Genomic DNA, 18,889 nt, shown 5'->3' on the forward strand with positions numbered 1-18,889 from the left:
CCGCTACCCTTCCCATTGGCTAATCAGTGATATATGCAAATTAACTGCCAGCCAAGATGGCAGCCAGCAGCCAGGCAGCTTGAAACTAACATGAGGCTTGCTTGCTTCAGTGACGGAGGAAACCAACGTTCCCGCCTGCCTTGCCAGCCTCTAAGCCTGCAGTTTAAAAAACATTGTAACAAATATAGGAGCTAAACAAAACCCCAGAAACCTGCTTTCAGCGAGCCGGGATCTCAGAGCTGGAATTGATACAGAGTTTCGATTATAGAACCTAAACAAACTAGATACCTGCTTTCAGCAGCGGATGCCTAAGAGCTAGAGCCTCAGAGCTAAAGCTGGCCCAGAATAAAAAAGAAAAAAAGAAAAGAAGGAGCAGTTGGGAGCTTCAGTCCCAGCCTGAAAACAGCCCTCAGCCCCTCACCCGGACTGGCCAGGCACCCCAGTGGGGACCCCCACTCTGAAGGGTGTGTGACCAGCTGCAAACAGCCATCAACCCCTCACCCAGGCTGGCCAGGCACCCCAGTGGGGACCCCCACCCTGATCCAGGACACCCTTCAGGGCAAACCAGCCGGCCCCCACACGTGCACCAGGCCTCTATCCTATATAGTAAAAGGGTAATATGCCTCCCAGCACCAGGATCAGCGGAGCTACGAGGCCTCCCAGCACCGGGATCAGCCTGACAGGGGGCAGCGCCCAAACCCCCTGATCACCCTGCAGCTCTGTGTGTGACGGGGGGGCGGAGCCACAACCTCCCTATCTGCCCTGCTCTGTTCCTGACAGGGGAAGGCGCCCCAACCCCCTGATCGGCCCTGCTCTGTGCCTGATAGGGGGAGCTCCCCAACCCCCTGATCGCCCTGCGGCTCTGTGTGTGACAGGGTGTGATGCCCCAACCCCCCCACCCCACGGGCCCTGCTCTGTGTGTGACGGGGTAGAGCCATAACCTCCCCATCGGCCCTGCCCTGAGTGTGAGAGTGGCGGTGCCCCAACCTCCTGATCGGTCCTGCTCTGTGGGTGATAGAGAGCGGAGCCCCAACCCCCTGATCCGCTCTGCTCTGTGTGTGACAGGGGGTGGTGCCCCAACTCCCCTATCGGCCCTACTCTGTGTGTGACAGGGGGGAGCTCCCCAACCCCCTGATGGGCCCTGCTCTGTGCGTGACAGGGGGGAGCTCCCCAACCCCCTGATGGGCCCTGCTCTGTGCGTGACAGGGGGCAGCACCCCAACCCCCTGATTGGCCCTGCTCTGTGCATGACAGGGGGTGGCACCGCAACCTCCCTATCCACCCTGCCTTGAGTGTGACAGGGGATGGTGCCCCAACCCCCCAATCGGCCCTACCCTGAGCGTGACTGAGGGTGGCATCACAACCTCCCAATCCGCCCTGCTCTGTGCATGACAGGGGGTGGCGCCCCAACTCCCCAATTGGCCCTGCTCTGAGCCCAACCAGGGGCTGCACCTAGGGATTGGGCCTGCCCTCTGCCACCTGGGAGCAGGCCTAAGCCAGCAGGTCGTTATCTCTCAAGGGGTCCCAGACTGTGAGAGGGCACAGGCCAGGCTGAGGGACGCCCCCCCCCCCCCCGAGTGCACAAATTTTTGTGCACCGGGCCTCTAGTCTATATATAAAACATTGTACTGTGTTATTTTATAACCAGTTTTTTTTCACTTAACAATAGATTACACTTTCTAATTTCATCATGAGATATTGTATTTCATTGTCAATTGTATTCCATTTTGTGGGTAACCATATTTGATTTAATCAAGTCTCTCATGTTGGATACACAAGGGTTTTCCCTCTCAAGTCTTTATAAACAAACATATAATGAATTTCTTTCTCACAAGATAGTCTTAGTGGTGAATTTCTAGAGTACAAATTGTATACATTTTTGGGTTTTAAATATGGACTGTCAAATTGTGTTCCAAAAGGTGTCCTCAATTTATACTTCCTCTAACAGGATATGAGTGTGGCTCCTCTTTGCAGCTTTGCCACAATTAGTCATGGCCAGAGCTCACATTGGCCAAGGGACCTTGGGTAGTGACAAAGTCCAATGTGAAAGCTGAATTCTGATGTTGCTCTTTGACATTGATGTGTTTATAAAATACCCAAAAATAGAACAGAAAACAAACATACATTGACCATTTAGAGTCAGAGTCACCCATTGAGTATTGAAGCAGTTAGACGTACATCAGGGGTTCTTCACCTGCTATCTGTGACAGCTATTCCACTCAATAGAAGTGCCTACTCCAACCTGAACAAATCTGTTCAAACCAGAGGCCATGGCTGCCATGAGGAAACTTGAGAATAAGTAAAGTGCTTATGAAAAAAGGAGTGAAGGGAATTTGCCCATAGAAAGTGTACCTGATATATGAATCAACTTATTTCATCCTGAAAGTATAGTGTGGGGATTTGTTGTACCCAATGAGGAAACTGACAACACAAAGAGGGAGCCTAAAACTGCCCCCATGGTTATACAGCTCATTAAAAACAGACCTAGGAACTGAACCATAGTTTTTCTGACACTAATCTATATGAAGATATATGCATGTAAAGAAGATGGAGAAACATATATTTGGAAAAAGTGCTCCCCAAATTCTTCCTTCCTTCCTTCCTTCCTTCCTTCCTTCCTTCCTTCCTTCCTTCCTTCCTTCCTTTTTTTTTTTTTTTTAACAAGTACTTATCAGCCCCCTGCTCTGTGCCAGGAAGAGTGGGAGCTTATAAATATTGATTGACAAACAATTGATGTTGAACAAACCATTAAACCTCTTTGGTCCTGTTTCTTCCTTTGAACAGATGAGAGGAGCTGGGCAGGGGGTCACACACTCAGAGTGCCTTTTTTCAATGTTGAAATTTCATTATGCAGAAGTTGGATGGAAGGACAGGGTGACATCACCTGAGCAATCTCACATCAGGATAATCAGACAGGATTGGCTTCCTGAATGGCACAATGTGACCTATGTCACACTCTCCATAAAATCGTCTTGCCAGAAAACTGGATAATGGTCCAGCTCAGTAGATCTACGCACCAGCTTTCAGGAAATAGTGGGATGGAGGAGCCTGTGGAAAGCTTCCCAGGGAGCTAGAATGCAACCAGTCAGATCTAATGTGGGCAATACTACAGGACAATGACCTGCTTCTTTAACAAAACCAGTGCAGGGTTTTAGATGAGGAGATACTGTCATATTAAAGGAAACATATTAATATCCCGTGGTATCAATAAAATGCCATTGGATTTTATAGAAAAACATCTTCAAGTATTTCATGTTACAATATGGATAAAAAGGAAGCCAGTGTGGGAGAAGAGATGTTAATGAATTAAGGCAGCACACAAAAACAAGAACTGTAGGATCCCACATATACAATGTACCTTGAGCAGTCAAATCCACAGAGACAGAAAGTAGAATGGTGGTTGCCTGGGGCTGGGAGGAGGGAACTGAGGGGTTATTATTTAATGAGGACAGAATTTCCATTTGGAAAGATGAAAAAAGAACTAGAGGCCAATGATGATGATGGTCACACAACAATGTGAAAGTACTTAACGCCACTGAACTACACACTTAGAAAAGGTTAAAATAGTAGATTACCTGTTATTTTTATCTTACACAATAAAAAGAGGTCCCTAGTTACTAGAGATACATGCTGGAGTATGAATAATATGATGACCAGGGATTGCTGGAAAATTATCTAGTAAAACAGAACCAAACCCCAGGAGGATAGAGAAGAAACAGGGCTTGGAAAATGCATATAATTGTTGAAGTTGAGTGATGGGCTATGGGGGTTTATTATACTGTTCCTTCACTTTGGGGTACATGAAATACTTGATAATATAAGTTGAATACATCCATCATTTTTGATATGTAGAATTTCATTTTCTGAGATGCTCTGAGCATTTATACTCTTTTTAAAGGACTCAATTTAAAAAGAAAGACATCCCAGCAGCCCTGTGGTATCTGGAGCTGTCAGGGTATGAAATTGAGCATGAAGTAGGCCTCACCTTGAGAAGGAGGTCATGGAGGCTGCTTTACACTGAGCAGGGGTCCTCATGAGTTATATACCATCCTCCCGCTGCCTTGTCACATTGCCGGGGAGAATAAACGAAATTGTACCTATCAGTGTTCTTCACTGCTGCCTCCAGCTTATAACCATTGGGGAGCTTTCAAAGACACTCATGCTCAGCCCCCTCCCCAAACCAGTTGAGCCTGAATCTGAAGGTGGACCCCAGAGAGCAGTACTTTTAAAAAGCTCCCTATGTGATTCTAGTACGCAGTCAAGGTTAAGAACCACTGGTCTGTGAGCCACCCGGTACCTAGCGGGTGCTCACAAAATATTGATTGAAAATGAATCTGGAACTGGTTGCCTACTATGTTATGTCTCAGTCATTTGATAAAGCCTTTAATGGAAAATAATTTATATGCTACCTTTTCTCCCTCCCACCCAGGAGATGCACCTTTCAAAGGCTATAAACTTGTTTCTTGAGCCTGTGGAAGAGTGGGCACAGTTATACCCAAGAGAATATCATGGTGGCTGTTAGCAAGAGCCTGGAAAGATAAGAATGGTTTCAAAAATGTTTTGGGGGCATGACAAAAAACCCCATTGTAACACAGCACTCTTTGGAATAACATTAAAGAAAAGTGAATTATGCCTGTTTATCAAAGGGAAAATGAAAGCCCCTTGGACACGAATCTTATTTTGAAGCTGAAGCCTTTTATCAAATTGACAATATAAGATATAGTTCTTCTATGAACAAGGAATGATAAGCAGCCATTTGCAATCTCAGTATGTGGCTGTTGGTATTTAACTGTCTGTTTCACCTCTGATGTGTTGAGACTGGGTAAATTTTCATAGCAATTTGAGAGAGAAATGGGGTCCTTGCTCTGAGTTAGTTAACTGTGGAGTGTAAATAGCTCCACATATTTGTCTTCCCTTACCCCTGTCCCTTGGAATTTGGAGAGAATATTCACTGGGCAATCACTTCAAACAGACTGACAAAAACAAATACTCAAAGCTTTCGTTGCAGATAACTCTTCTGTGGAGATAGAATACATGATCCTAAGCTTTAATTGGAGGGGGTGGGAGTGCCCATCTTTTTTATTTTCCAAAGCCAAGCAGAGTAAGTGGTAGAGAGGAGCAGGGCTGCCAGATCGAGCAAATAAAAATGCAGGATGCCCGCCCTGACCGGTTTAGCTCGGTGGATAGAGCATCGGCCTGCGGACTGAAAGGTCCCAGGTTCGATTCCGGCCAAGGGCATGTGCCTTGCTTGCAGGCACATCCCCAGTAGGGAGGTGTGCAAGAGGCAGCTGATTGATGTTTCTCTCTCATCAATGTTTCTAATTCTCTATCCCTCTCTCTTCCTCTCTCTAAAAAATCAATAAAATATATTTAAAAAAAATAAATAAACTGCCAAACCATTTAAAAAAAGAAAATGCAGGATGCCCAGTTCAGTTTGAATTTCAGGTAAATATGGACAAATATTGCTTAGAGTAGACTTATACTAAAAATATTCTGTTTTTGTTTGAAATGCAAATGAAACTGAGCATCCCAGTATGGTGGTGAACTATGGCCATGGAGGACTAGTAGATGCCTCAAGGTGGAGGTGATGGACATCGAAAGATAAATAGGACTGTGTTTAAAACAAGATTCAATATTTATATTTTATACCTTATCTTGGAACGAGTGTCCTGAGTCACCGAGTCTAAAGGATGGATTATAGGTTCGTGGCATATAAAAATAATGAAGCAGCTTGATTTATTTTTGTTTTGCACCAGCTGGTCAAGACTCTTCCTGAGGAAGTAGGGCACCTCTCAAAGTCACCGTCGAGTCACCAATGTCATGGAATCCTCAAGGTGTGGGCTCGGAGCTCTCGCCCCATGGACCTGAGCTGCAGCTGCACATCTTTCTCAGACGTGAACAGCATTGACTGGGCCTTACAGAGATCCACTGCCTACTGCCCAATTTCCATTTGGTTTTCTAAGGAGTAAATGTTTGTTACTCACTAATACTTAGGCCGAGGCTCTTGAGAAATGCTAGGGAGATGGAAAGTGAGCCTGGGTGAGTGGCTGGGAAATATGTGCCCCTTCCAGACAGAGCAAGCATTCAGAAGAGAATGCATGGGAAAGCACTGTTTGAAGGGTTATTTCCTAGAGCCTTTCTGTGAGAGCTGCCCTTCAACTTCAACAATAACAACAACATAAGCAGCTTGTGGTGAAAGCGCAACAAAGGGTGGAACCCCAAGCTCACACTTGGGACTGCTGCCACTTGTCACTTTGAGATCTCCAGGTGAGCACAGACCCTTGGGAATATCTTTCCCTGCCAGACACCTCAGGTGTTTGTGTAACTGTCCAGCTGAGGGTTCACCCTGACATTTCAGCAACTAGGCAGAGTCTTCAGACTTAGGGTGACAACTCAGATGTGAGGGAGAGCTGCCCAACAGGGCTGCGGAAGACTGTTCAGGAAACTTCTGCTTTTTAGGATTTTTTAAAATCTTTTTTTTCTTTCTCTCATCACGAGATGCTGGTGACTGAGCTGTCATCCCCTTATCCCGTGATCATGAAGGTCATTGTGCTCAGATGACTTGGCTGTGCTGATCTTGGCGGAGGGTAGTTTCTGCCCCCCCCCCCCCCCCAGGAAGTGGAAAAGAGACCTGTGGGCATGTGGTGAGGGGTGGCAGACAAGACAGGAAAAAGGCAAAGGATGGTGTGTGTCAAGAGAGTGCTGTCCTGAAATGGGTAGGAAATGATGATTTAAAAGGAAGAACTGCTTCATTGCATATGCAGAGAATTTCTGCAAAACACCTTCCAAAAACTTTCAGCAGCTTGTACCCTGGCAGAGCTGGACAGGCGCTGCAGAAAGGGACAGGCAGGCAGGGGAGACTTCTGCTTTCATTTGTTCGCTTCCCACACTGTTTGGTTAGATTTTCTTGTGTATCTCTTGTTTTTAATGGGAAGTTTTAGAAAAGACCAATTTAATGAAAACAAACGAACTCATAGGGACTTCATCTGTCATTTTCTATGATCCAGGAAAAAGGGCTTCATCTACCAGCTGTGTGGACTTGGCACATTAGTTAACCTTTCTGTGGCCTGTTACCTCATCTGGAAAATAGGGTTAACAACAGTGCCAGCATCTTGGAGTGGCTGTGAAGAGTCAATGAGAGGAGTGTGTCAAGTGCTAAGCGTTGGTTGTCACAAGTGCTCAGTCATCCTAGCTATCGCTGACATTGTTCAAATGCTGTCCTAAGACAAAACCTAGCAATTTAGGCTTGTTTGTCCTAAAGATGGTGCTTAATGGTCATGGCACGTGACCAGAGCGGCCGGGGCTGTGATGGACAACGATGATGGCAGTGGTGGTGGGTAGATGGTTCTGAATGGCCAGAATGTCAAGAGCGGGGAAAGGAGCAGCCATTCAGGACTGAAGCCATAAAAACAAACAGAAGGCCAGGTTGATGGGGTCACGCACACATCTGTCATCTTCTTAGTAAAATAAATTGTCTGCCTTTTGTCACGTCCTGACTATATCTGAGGCATATCTAAGAGGAACAGAAAATGTGGAGTGGCCCACAAATTATTCTTTAATTTGGTGAAAATGTAGTCTTCCCTGCCTCCTCTACCAGCTCCCCTTAGAGTAATGTCTGAGTTATCCAAGTAGAAATGTCAAGTGAGCAGAAAGAGCTCCATGTATGGTGTTCAGAGGAGATAATAATTGGACCTGTGGGTAATAATAATCGGAGCACTCACCGTGAGGGACTCTGACACAGGATAGAAATCCACAGGTCTTGGCAGGAGCAGAGGAGTAGGAAGGACTCCAGGGGAGGGGCGTGTTCTTTAAACCATGGCGGGGGAGGGGGACCATGCTTAGAGGGAGGGCTTGTTCAGCAGTGTTATATGCTGAAAGGAGATGGAAGGTGAGGACCAGTATAGTGTACTTTGGATTTAGTTTGAACTTTTCCATGGATACTGTAGAGCAGGAGGCTCCGTGTTTATAATGAGGATGGGAAAGAGTTGCTGTAGTCAAATATAACTGAGAAATGCTGTGTTACAGGTTAGCAGTTATCTCCACCAACGGGCTTTTCAGAGTCTTTAGTACACAAGCATTCATTGTGAGTGTCCAAGAGGGGGATCAAGTAAATAGCATTTCCCATTGGTCCACAAAACTCTTTATGTGCATAACATCTCGTGGAACCCGTGTTTCATAGCACACGTTCTGAAGGCGGGATCAATGCCTTCATTGTATGGTAGGAGAACCTAAGACCCAACGATTAGAAGGGACTTGGAGAAAATAACTTGGTTGGATTAACAGGCATGGAGGGAACCTGTAAAGGAAGCACAGGGGCTTCTCAAGGCCACCACTGCTGTGAGCACAGGCCTCAGTCATGCTGGGGCAATCTGGTTCTACTTGGAAATATGAAAACAGATGGAGAGACAGCCAATAAACCTTTGTATGTGGCATGAAAGAATACAAGGCAGGACATAAATCTACTGGCTCTGAGTTCAGCTTGGCTGGAGTCAAGACCAAAAGAAGCTGTGTGTCCTTGCAAGTTACTTAACTTCTGGGTGTCTCAGTTTTTTCATCTATATACAGGGGGAATCATGGCATCCCTATCAAAAGGAATTTTTGTGATGATTAAATAAACTAATATTTACAGACAGCTTAGAATAATGCCTGACCTAAGTAAGTGAACAGTTTGTGTTATAGCTATTTTGGGGAGAAGAGAGGGAACTATGTTCCATCCCATAAAAAGGGCAGCAGAAAAAGCTACTCTGGCAAAGGAAAGGAAAATAAACAGATGTGTCAAGAAAGGTAGAGAAAAATAATAGAGATATGTCTTTAGGAATCTATGAGACACTCTGTGTCTTTACAATAAATGCCTCTGTTAGTTTATGATAGCTCAGTAACCTGCAAACGAAGAGATATAATGAGTTCAGTGGCTGAGACAGGATTTGAACCCAAGTCCCCTGGCTTCTAGTCCAGTTCTCTGATTATTACTGTACACAGTTTGTCTAGGACCTGGCTATAATTTAGTAAGGAGAAAAAAAAAAAAACCTCCCAGAAGAAGAAAGCAGATCTTTGCAGCCAGCAGCAGATTGTATCTGGATATTAATGAAATGTCCCTGATTTCAAGAGGCAGCCGTTTGACCCTCCAGCTGTTGCAGCCCTCCAGCTGATTGAAGAGGCTAAAGGTGTTGCAGAGACTCAGGGCACTGAGGACTCTGAAAGCATTTCAGCCCCTCCCTTCAAGAATTTCAACTCAGTGCTTAAACTATGACATCATCCAGACACTGATGCAACGGATCACTTTGGTCTGCTGTGGATTCTGAGTTTGTCATGAATGTCCATAATTCCAATATTTGGTTTGTATACTTCTCCCAGCCTGGAATGTTCTATCCTTCCCTTAATGCCTGTGGAGGACCTCCTCTGGCAGTAGGACCAAAAACTACAGTGGGCTAGAGAAGAACTGGGGAAGGAGTTGTTCAACTGCCACTTGTTTGGACCCTCCTGGCATTCTGACTCACTGGGTCTGGGATGGGACCCAGGAGTGTGCCTGTTAGACAAGCACCCAAGATGATTCTGAGGCTGGCAGTTCAGGCACCTCTCTTTGAAAACACTCCATACATTTTTATCCAGACCTTCAGGGAAGATTTCCAGAATTAAGGAATGTATGAAGTGGGATTTTTAAAGATAATTTTGATGTTGACATTTTAATGTAATGTGGGAGCTAGCTTTCTAACTCAAGCCTCAGTTTCCTGGTCTGTTAAATGGGGCTAATGATGGAGACCTCTGTTGAGGCTGCTGTGCAACTCCAGTGAGCTCAGTGCAGCTGAAGGTAGTTTGTTAGCTGTGAAGTCAGTGATAGTAATTATTTTGTGTTAAAATACAAATTTCTTCTGGAAGGGATCTCAGCAGGAATGGAATCAATTGTTTACATTTTTAGCAGAGAGAACAGGAGCAGGACCCACTCTTATATATTCCATTGTCTCCCCCGACCTAGCTCAGTACCTAGTGTGTATCAGCAAACTTAATTTCTGTTGATAAGAACCCAATATTTTTAAGCTTTTGAATATACATGAGTAATCATCCAAGATGCGGATTGGCTGACATCAGTTATCTTTGGTTGGATACTAAATAATAAAGAGGAAAAACTGGTTATTAATGCAGAGAGGCAAGGAAAAGGCAGTGAATAGTGGTGCCAAAATAGCATCAATAATTATGTCTTACAAAGCTGGTATGAGTCAAAAACGAAGTGTCTGTGTGTGACATGAAATGAATCATTCTGTGAATAAGAGGAGAACTCTTACTTATTCAAATGCTTTTTGTCTCTCCCAAATATGTGCCCTTAAACAAAAGTGATGGGCTGCTTTGCTGGTATCTCACATAAAATAGGTGTCTAATGCATGTGTATCTAATATGTAAAATAACATATGTATCTAATGTAAAATAGATGCAATTCTTCTTGTAAAAAAACATGGTAATTCAGTATTAAGTTGGTCTGAACTGCTTAATGCTGATGACATTTGCATATGATAAAGAATAAACTATTTGACTTAAACTTTAGTTATTTTGGGTTTTCTGCCATTTTCAGCCAAATTGAATCTCAAGTGATGCTTGCAGTGGCAGGCTTCTCCCACAGGGCCAGCTCCAGATCATGGCAGAGAGGTCAAATGTGTCCTCTGCAGAAGGGTCACAAGAAAGAACCACTCAGAAGGGGCTGAGCACCAATACATTGTTCCTTCTTCCAAACACCAATCAGGTTAGTCATCATCCCAAGGGAGAAGTGACTGGAGGCACCTAGAGAAACCAGGAGTGATCATTTAGGAGACCTCTCCACATGGAAATATGAGACTTGGAAAAGAGAGGTTCTCCTGATCATGGGAAATATGAATGCATCAAATATGGCAAATTCTGCCATCAGGGGAGAGGGTGGGGAAGAGGGAGGAGGTGGAGGGGTTTGCACTAGATAATGTAGGATGGCATCTTATATGTGGAAAAAACAGAGAAAAGGATTGGGGGTGGGAGCAGTTACTTTGGCTCAATTGAAATGTAAAATCCTAAGTATTATAGCTGAAAAACACCTTCCAGAACATCTGGTCCAATAATATTCACTTTACTCATTAGAACCAGAGTGGCTAAGAGAATTTTTCAAACGTTGGTAATAGGGTTCCTATGGGTGCCATTAAACTAACCAGGACCAGAGCTCCATTTTACAGAGAAAGAGGTGGAGAGGCTAACAACTAGCTTTTCAGTTTCTGGCTCCGTCCTCTACTTCTGGTCCTTGTGGGGACACATTTTGATTTCTACTTCGACTGGTCTCAGTCTCCCTATAGCTTCTGGTGAGAGATGGTTACAACTTTGGGAACCTCAGAGGTGGGGCCACCTGCAGGATCTACAGCCAGAAAAGACAAATTAAGGACAAAGACAAGGTGCCCAGGGAACACAGAACTGACTGGCTTAATTGATGAAGAGCAAAAGGAGGGGCGGTGGGTTAGGGTACATATCAGGTACAAGTTTGCTGGGAAAAGCATAGAACTGCCTGTGTGATGTGTGTCCGGCCTGGGAAGGGGCAGGTTTGAGGAGCAACAAGGAGGTCAGTGCGGCTGGAGCGGAGAGAGTGAGGCACAGGACGGTGGGGAAGGGAGGGTGAAGGGATCATCTAAGGCCATGGTAAGGCCCCCAGATCTCATTTTGAGTGAGAAAGGCACCTCTGGAGAGTGTTGAGTAGCTGAGTCACAGTCCATGATCGGCACTCAGTCCACATGAGCATAGGAAAACCAAATGCTCATCAAGTGGGGGTGGCTGAATAAATTACAACACAGGCAAACCATGGATTAAGCCATTACAGAGACTGACTTAGAGTGTGCTGCTTGATTTAGAGGAAACTCCATGAGGAAAGTTGAGTGACAAAGCCAGAATTCAGAAAAGCATGTATAACTTCCCATTTTTATAATGGCTTTTACTTTTTCATATACAATATGAACATGTATTTATTGATATGATCACATAAACCTGGAGAACATTGTGGAGAGCTACATACTGGATAGTTCCCAGGGACTACATACATAGAGGGTAAAGGCTGGGGAGAGAAGAAGGGAGACACCATATCATCCAATAACCCCACTTCTAGGTACATAACCAAAATAATTAAAATCAAGGTCTTGAAGAGATATTTGTACATCATATTCATAGCCAAAAGGTGGAAGCAACCTAAGTGTCTGTCATCAGATGAAGGGATAAACAAAATGTGGATAAACAAAATGGAATGTTACCCAGTCTTGCAAAGGAAGGAAATTCTGATACACATTACATCATAGATGAATGTTGAAGACATAATGCTAAATTAAATAAGCCACACACACAACAGAACAAATACTGTATGACTCTAGTAGTCAAATTCATAGAGACAGAAGTTAGAATGGTGATTTCTAGGGGCTGAGGGGAGGGGCAATAGAGAGTTAGTATTTAATGGGTATAAAATTTTAGTTTGATAAGATAAAAGAGTTCTGGAGATGGTTGGTGGTGATGGATGCACAATAATGTGAATGTATTTAATGCCACTGAACTATACACTTAAAAAGGGTTCAAGTGGTAAACTCCATGTTATGTGTATTTTCAACAATTAAAAGGGGAAAAAAGGAAGAAAGACAGCTCCATGTGACTGAAAATACACCACTGACAGTGTCAGGGGTCCTATGAAGATTGTATCAGGGAGAACTTACCCCACCCCATGGCTGCCCCTTCTTAGAACTGGTGCCTTCATGTTCCACTTCTCACAGTGTCCCTTAGGTGGCAGTTCCTTTCCCCATCCTGATCTCACAACCTGATTCAATGTGTCCATATGTGCAGGCTCCTGGGGGAGGATGGATGATGGCGGCCATTCATCTCAGAGACAAGTTCACAAAGACAGCCTCGCTTCAAAGCATCACCTTCCGAGGGATCTGGGTGGAGCCAGGAAGATGCTAGTAGCATGCTCTGGCAGGGAAGAGGGGCACAGAACTCAGATGGGAGCAGACATAATAATCACACTGTAATGTGCAAAGGTTATCCAAGACTCCACTTCAGTGCCGGTTGTATTTAACCTTCCTTTTAACTTCCCCGCCTCCCCCCTTAAGCCTATCTTAGATAGACAGTTCTCCCCAAGGAGGAGAGAAATTCATTTCACTTGGCCCAGAGCACCAGGATGTCACCAAAGCCTTAGCCGTGGCTGTCAGCCAATCTGATTTAAGACAGCAGTCTCCAGTTAAGAGGAACCTCCACCAGCGCCCCTCCTTGTTTCCACTGCAAGTACCTTGTTAGATACCTGGCATCCTGTTTTGCTTGCTCCTCTCTCCTTAATCAGCCCCTTGTGCCATGTCCCTTGAAAGGAGAGAATGCCCCACATCAGGTAGGTGAGCATCCAGCAACATCTGTCAGTGCAGACTGAACTTTTCAAACTGCGCATCACCTGTCCAGACATGAAATGCCATCATGGAGAATGACCCTAGGTTAGGGCAGCCAATGGAAGAAAGGACACTTTGGCTGATGGGACAGAGAAGAAGCACAGCACATCCAGGACCCAGTTCTATTACCCCCGGGGAACCTGTGGCTGCAAGGAAGTTACTGCTTCACTTGTGAGGACAAAGACTTAACCCAGGTCAAGGGTGGGAGGAAAAGAATCGTTTACAGGTGTAGCAGAGCACTTAAAGCCACAGGTGCACAGTTTCCCAGCTTAACTTTATCGGGGCTATAAGGATGAACTGTAGGGCTTTGATTTCCTTCCCTGGCCTGGCTCCCCACTCTTCCTCACCTGCAAGCATGAAGCTGCTCTCCCCATGAGGTCCTGACTGTGTCTTGCTCACTATTATCCCTCTCTCGATCCATTAGTTCCTCAGTCATGAGCCAGACTGCCTGGGTTCAAACCCCACCTCCCTAGGCCTGAGGGCTGGCTGAGGGGCCACTCTTTGGGCCTTCTGGGAGCCTGCCCACTGAAGTTCATCTGCAGTTGCTTTCCTCAGTTGGCTCCATTAATTCATTCCACATGTGTCCTCCCTGGCCGGTGAGAGAAAAGTCCAGTGTCAGGTTGCGCCTGCGACCTAGTCAGAGCGGCTTCCCCTGACATCTCTGTGATCCTGGGCAGATGCGTTCAGGTCAGGGCAGCGTGACCACCTGGCCACCGCAGTCCGTGTGGGCGTGAGGCGCATGCGTGGGCTGAGGGGCTGGGCAAGAGCCTCCCACGGGGCATTCTGGGTGATAAATCTTCCAGGGATGGAGGGGAACAGCTTGGGCTTGTTAGCTACCTGTGGCAGCACGGGCCTTCACTCCTGCTTGCTGCTTTGCAGTGTGAATATAGATTTGATTTTTTTTTTAAACAACACCTATGAAGTGCAAGCACGGCCTCATACACACTGCTACCTGCTTTGCTCGCAGAATCTTACAAGGTGGGTCAGTAATGTCCTCACTCTCATTTTATCAAGGAGGAAACTGGGATTCACAGAAGACAGGCAGTTTGGCTAGAGTCACCCAGCAAGGAAGCAGTGAAGCTTTGAACTTGAACTCCTTGGTGTTGGAGACTGTACACTTGTCTCCTACTGCAGAGATGTGGGCTGAATTTGCAGAGCCTGGGGAGAAGGGGCGGTTAGGAAGGGGCAGCGAGATTCAGGGAGAGTCCCTGTATTGGTTCTAATGCTCACTCTTAGTCAATCCCCTTCTCATTTGGAAAACAAAGGGTTTAGAGAATCTTGGGGTCCTTTTTAACTCTCTGCTACTCTAATTGATTGATTGATTGGTGTGTGTTTTTTGTTTTTTGTTTTTTTGTTTTTTGCTTGCTTACTATCAAGTGTACTGCCATTTCTTTTTTGTGTATTCTTTGCATGTTTTAATTGTCAAAGGGCATTTGTCTTCCTCCCAGCATCAGGCCTGGGTAGGGCTGGCCTCATCAGTGTGTAAATAAACATGGTAAAGCTGAAGGATCCAAGATGGCATTCTAGGATCTCTAACCTGGCTCTTGCCCTGCTGGGCATGCCTATTCTCATTTTTTTAAAAATTTAAATTCTTTATTGTTTAAAGCATTGCATAAGTTTCCTTTTCCCCCCATTTATCTCTCCCTGGCTGCTCCCACCCCCCAGCACATACCCTCACCCCTCTACTGTTTGTGTCTATTGGTTATGCTCATATGCATGCATATAAGTCCTTTGGTTGATCTCTTACCCCAACCCACCCCCACCCTCACCCCCACCCTTGCCTTCCCTCTTAGGTTGGATGGTCTGTTACATTACTATCCAATGTACTGCCTGTTACATAACTATCCAAATGTAAATATCACATGATCTCATATTTATCTTTCTCCTACTGGCTTATTTTGCTTAGCATAATACTCTCCAGTTCCATCCATGTTGTTGCAAATGGTAAGAGTTCCTTCTTTTTTATAGCAGCGTAGTATTCCATTGTGTAGATATACCTCCATTTTTTAATCCACTCATCTGCTGATGGGCACTTAGGCTGATTCCAAATCTTAGCTATTGTAAATCGTGCTGCTATGAACATATATAGGGATATAGGGAATATAGGGATATATCCTTTCTGATTGGTGTTTCTGACTTCTTAGAATATATTCCTAGAAGTGGGATTACTGGGTCAAATGGGAGTTCCATTTTTTATTTTTTGAGGAAACTCCATACTGTTTTCCACAGTGGCTGCACCAGTCTGCATTCCCACCAGCAGTGCACTAGGGTTCCCTTTTCTCTGCATCTCACCAGCACTTGTCATTTGTTGATTTGTTGATGTTAGCCATTCTGACAGGTGTGAGATGGTACCTCATTGTCATTTGGATTTACATCTCTCAGATGATTAGTGACTTTGAGCATGTTTTCATATGTCTCTTGGCCTTCTGTATGTTCTCTTTCAAAAAGTGTCTATTTAAGTCCAACATTGCCTTCTGTATGTCCTCCTTTGAAAAGTGTCTATTTAGGTCCTTTGCCCATTTTTTTGATTGGATTGTTTATCTTCCTTTTGTTAGGTTGTATAAGTCCATGTAAATTTTGGAGATTAAACCCTTATCAGAGATAACATTGGCAAATATGTTCTCCCATGCAGTGGGCTTTCTTGTTGTTTTATTGATGGATTCTTTTGCTGTGCAGAAGCTTTTTATTTTGATGTAGTCCATTTATTTATTTTCTCCTTAATTTCCATTGCCCTAGGAGCTGTATCAGTAAAGATATTGCTACGACATATGTCTAATACTTTGCTGCCTATGGATTCTTCTAAGATTTTTATGGTTTCCTGTATTATGTTTAAGCTCTTTATCATTTTGAGTTTATTTTTGTGTATGGTGTAAGTTGGTGGTTTAGTTTCATTTTTTTTCCATGTATCTGTCCAATTTTCCCAACACCATTTATGGAAGAGATTGTCTTAACTCCATTGTATGCTCTTATCTCCTTTGTCAAATATTAATTGAGCATAATAGCTTGGGTCGATTTCTGGGTTCTCTGTTCTGTTCCATTGGTCTATATGTCTGTTTTGGTGCTAGTAACAGGCAGTTTTGAGTACAGTGGCTTTGTAAGATAGCTTGATATCTGGTATTGTGATCCCTCCAACTTTGTTCTTCAGGCCTGTCCTCATTTGACAGCATGCTTCCATGGAACCTTCAAAGCCCGATGTAGTTGTCACCGCCACTAAGAAGTAATCCTGTGCTCTAGCTACCCGTAAATAAAATTCATCACCATGCACTGTAGTTTGTACATCCTTTTGCAGATGCAATGTTTGGGACTGTTGCTTGTTAACACATCTGTCTTCCCAGCACATATGTGGATCTCCTGAGTGCAAAGACTATGTCTTTATCATCTTTGCTGTAACAGTGCCTAGTATAAGACTGCTTGTATAGCAGAAACTCAATCAAGATTTGTGGAAGGAAGAAAAGAAGGAAGGACTTCAATTTATTGCCTCTTTTCTGTAGTTATTAACTTACAGGAAATCTTCAAAGTGCTAGTCAGCAGGGCTATACCACTGTCTGATGAGGTTTTGCTGGGCTTAACAGTTTACCCACCTTCCTTCCTCCCACCACACACACACACACACACACACACACACACACACACACACACACACACACTGCCACAGCTTTACTTTTGAGTAACACAATCAATTTTAATAGGCCTCTTTTCCCTTCCCTTCAAAATGTAGAGAAATGTAATGAAATCCCCTTTTAGTTCTCTTTTTTGAAATTCATGAGTGACATTTTAATTGTTATGGTCCCTTTATATGTCTATAACTTTGCCTCCTCTCTTTTTGTTTCTTTCCCTTTTTATTCATTAAAAAGTGTGTGTGTGTGTGTGTGTGTGTGTGTGTGTGTGTATTTAGCATCACGCAATAATCAACTTCTCAAAGCTGGTTAAAGTATTGCTTTATAGACACCAGAAAATTTTATCCTCGTAATACTTCTGTGAGATCAGTTCTTATTACCCTAGTAAGTATAGAGCAGAGATTTTAATCTAGTCAGACTGGCTCACAACTAAGGAATGAATAGTGGTGCAAGAGAGGAGATGAGGATGGGTTGGTGAGAGAAAGCACCCTATGCGGTGACTTAGTGGATAGGTGTGTGGGTGATGGTAAAGCAGAGAGAGGAATGAGATAGACCTGAAGGTTGTGACTTTGGCATGGGGTAGGTGGTGCTGGAGAAAGCATGGGTTCATCTTTTGCCTGAGCTTCACACATACAGTAACTTGGAAGAGCTTGCCCTGCTACTTGTGTGGCATTAAGAGAACCCCTTGTAATCTTGATTCCAATTTTGATCTGTGCATAACGGGTTCTCCAGCCAGGGTTGGCATCACATGTGTGATGTGAACACTTCACTGGAATGTCACAGAGATTACTGTCTTGTACTTCTGTCCTCTCAGGAAGTGTTTGAGCATCAGATGAGATCATGAGAGGCAGCCTGGCTGAGTGGGAAACCAGAACACATAGGCGGATGCTCCCTACCTATCTCTGAACCCTTGTGGGAAGTCATCTAATGTTACCAGGCCTCAGTTTCCCCACTAGTGCAATGGTATGACTTCAGAGGGCTGCTGTGAAATGGGTGAAGGAAGTTATTGTGAGGATGTACTTTGGAATGGTTGGGCATTTCACAAACACGGGGGTTTGCTATGAGTATACTTACATGCCATGGGGGAAATGGGCTCTACATAGTATGTGTATCACTCACACATATAATTTCCATTGATAAACATGAATGTAGTTGTAGAACAAATGCAATGTATTGGCCTGAATTTTCAAATGATGCTCTGAAATCACTGAATGTGAGAGCCCTTAATAGAGAGAATGTATTAAGTGTCTTTACTTATTCATTCATTTCACAAGCATGTTCAAGCACTGGCCAGGGCACAGAAGTGAACCATTCAGAAACATTCCCAGGCTTTAATGAGGTTGTATTCTAGTGAGGAAAGACAGGCGATAAATACTAGTAAGTAAACAAACAATAAGATAAATAAGCTACGTATTTTCCGATTGTATTAAGTACTGTGAAGGAAGCAATCCAAGTGCTGAGGAGAGAGTTAACTTGGGAACCAGGAAGAGGCAGTTACTTTAAATAGGGGATCAAGAAGGAGAAAGCTATGGGAACAACCAGAAGGAAAAGATTCTGAGCATAGATGTGACCAGTCCAAAGACCCTTAGCTGGGAACCAATCTATCCTATCCAAGAAACAAGAAGGCTGGAGTCACTGCGGTGTTGTGAGTGAGGGGAAGAATGATGATAAATGCAGCTGAAGTGATCATATCATGTGGTAGACCGGATCATATAGGACCGTGGTTGGCAAACTGCAGCTCTCGAGCCACATGCGGCTCTTTGGCCCCTTGACTGTGACTCTTCCTAAGCTTTAGGAGTACCCTAATTAAGTTAATAATAATGTACCTACCTATATAGTTTAAGTTTAAAAAATTTGG

Source organism: Myotis myotis, unplaced genomic scaffold, assembly GCF_014108235.1.
Source record: "Myotis myotis isolate mMyoMyo1 unplaced genomic scaffold, mMyoMyo1.p scaffold_m19_p_3, whole genome shotgun sequence".
In the NCBI taxonomy this organism is placed as follows: Eukaryota; Metazoa; Chordata; class Mammalia; order Chiroptera; family Vespertilionidae; genus Myotis; species Myotis myotis.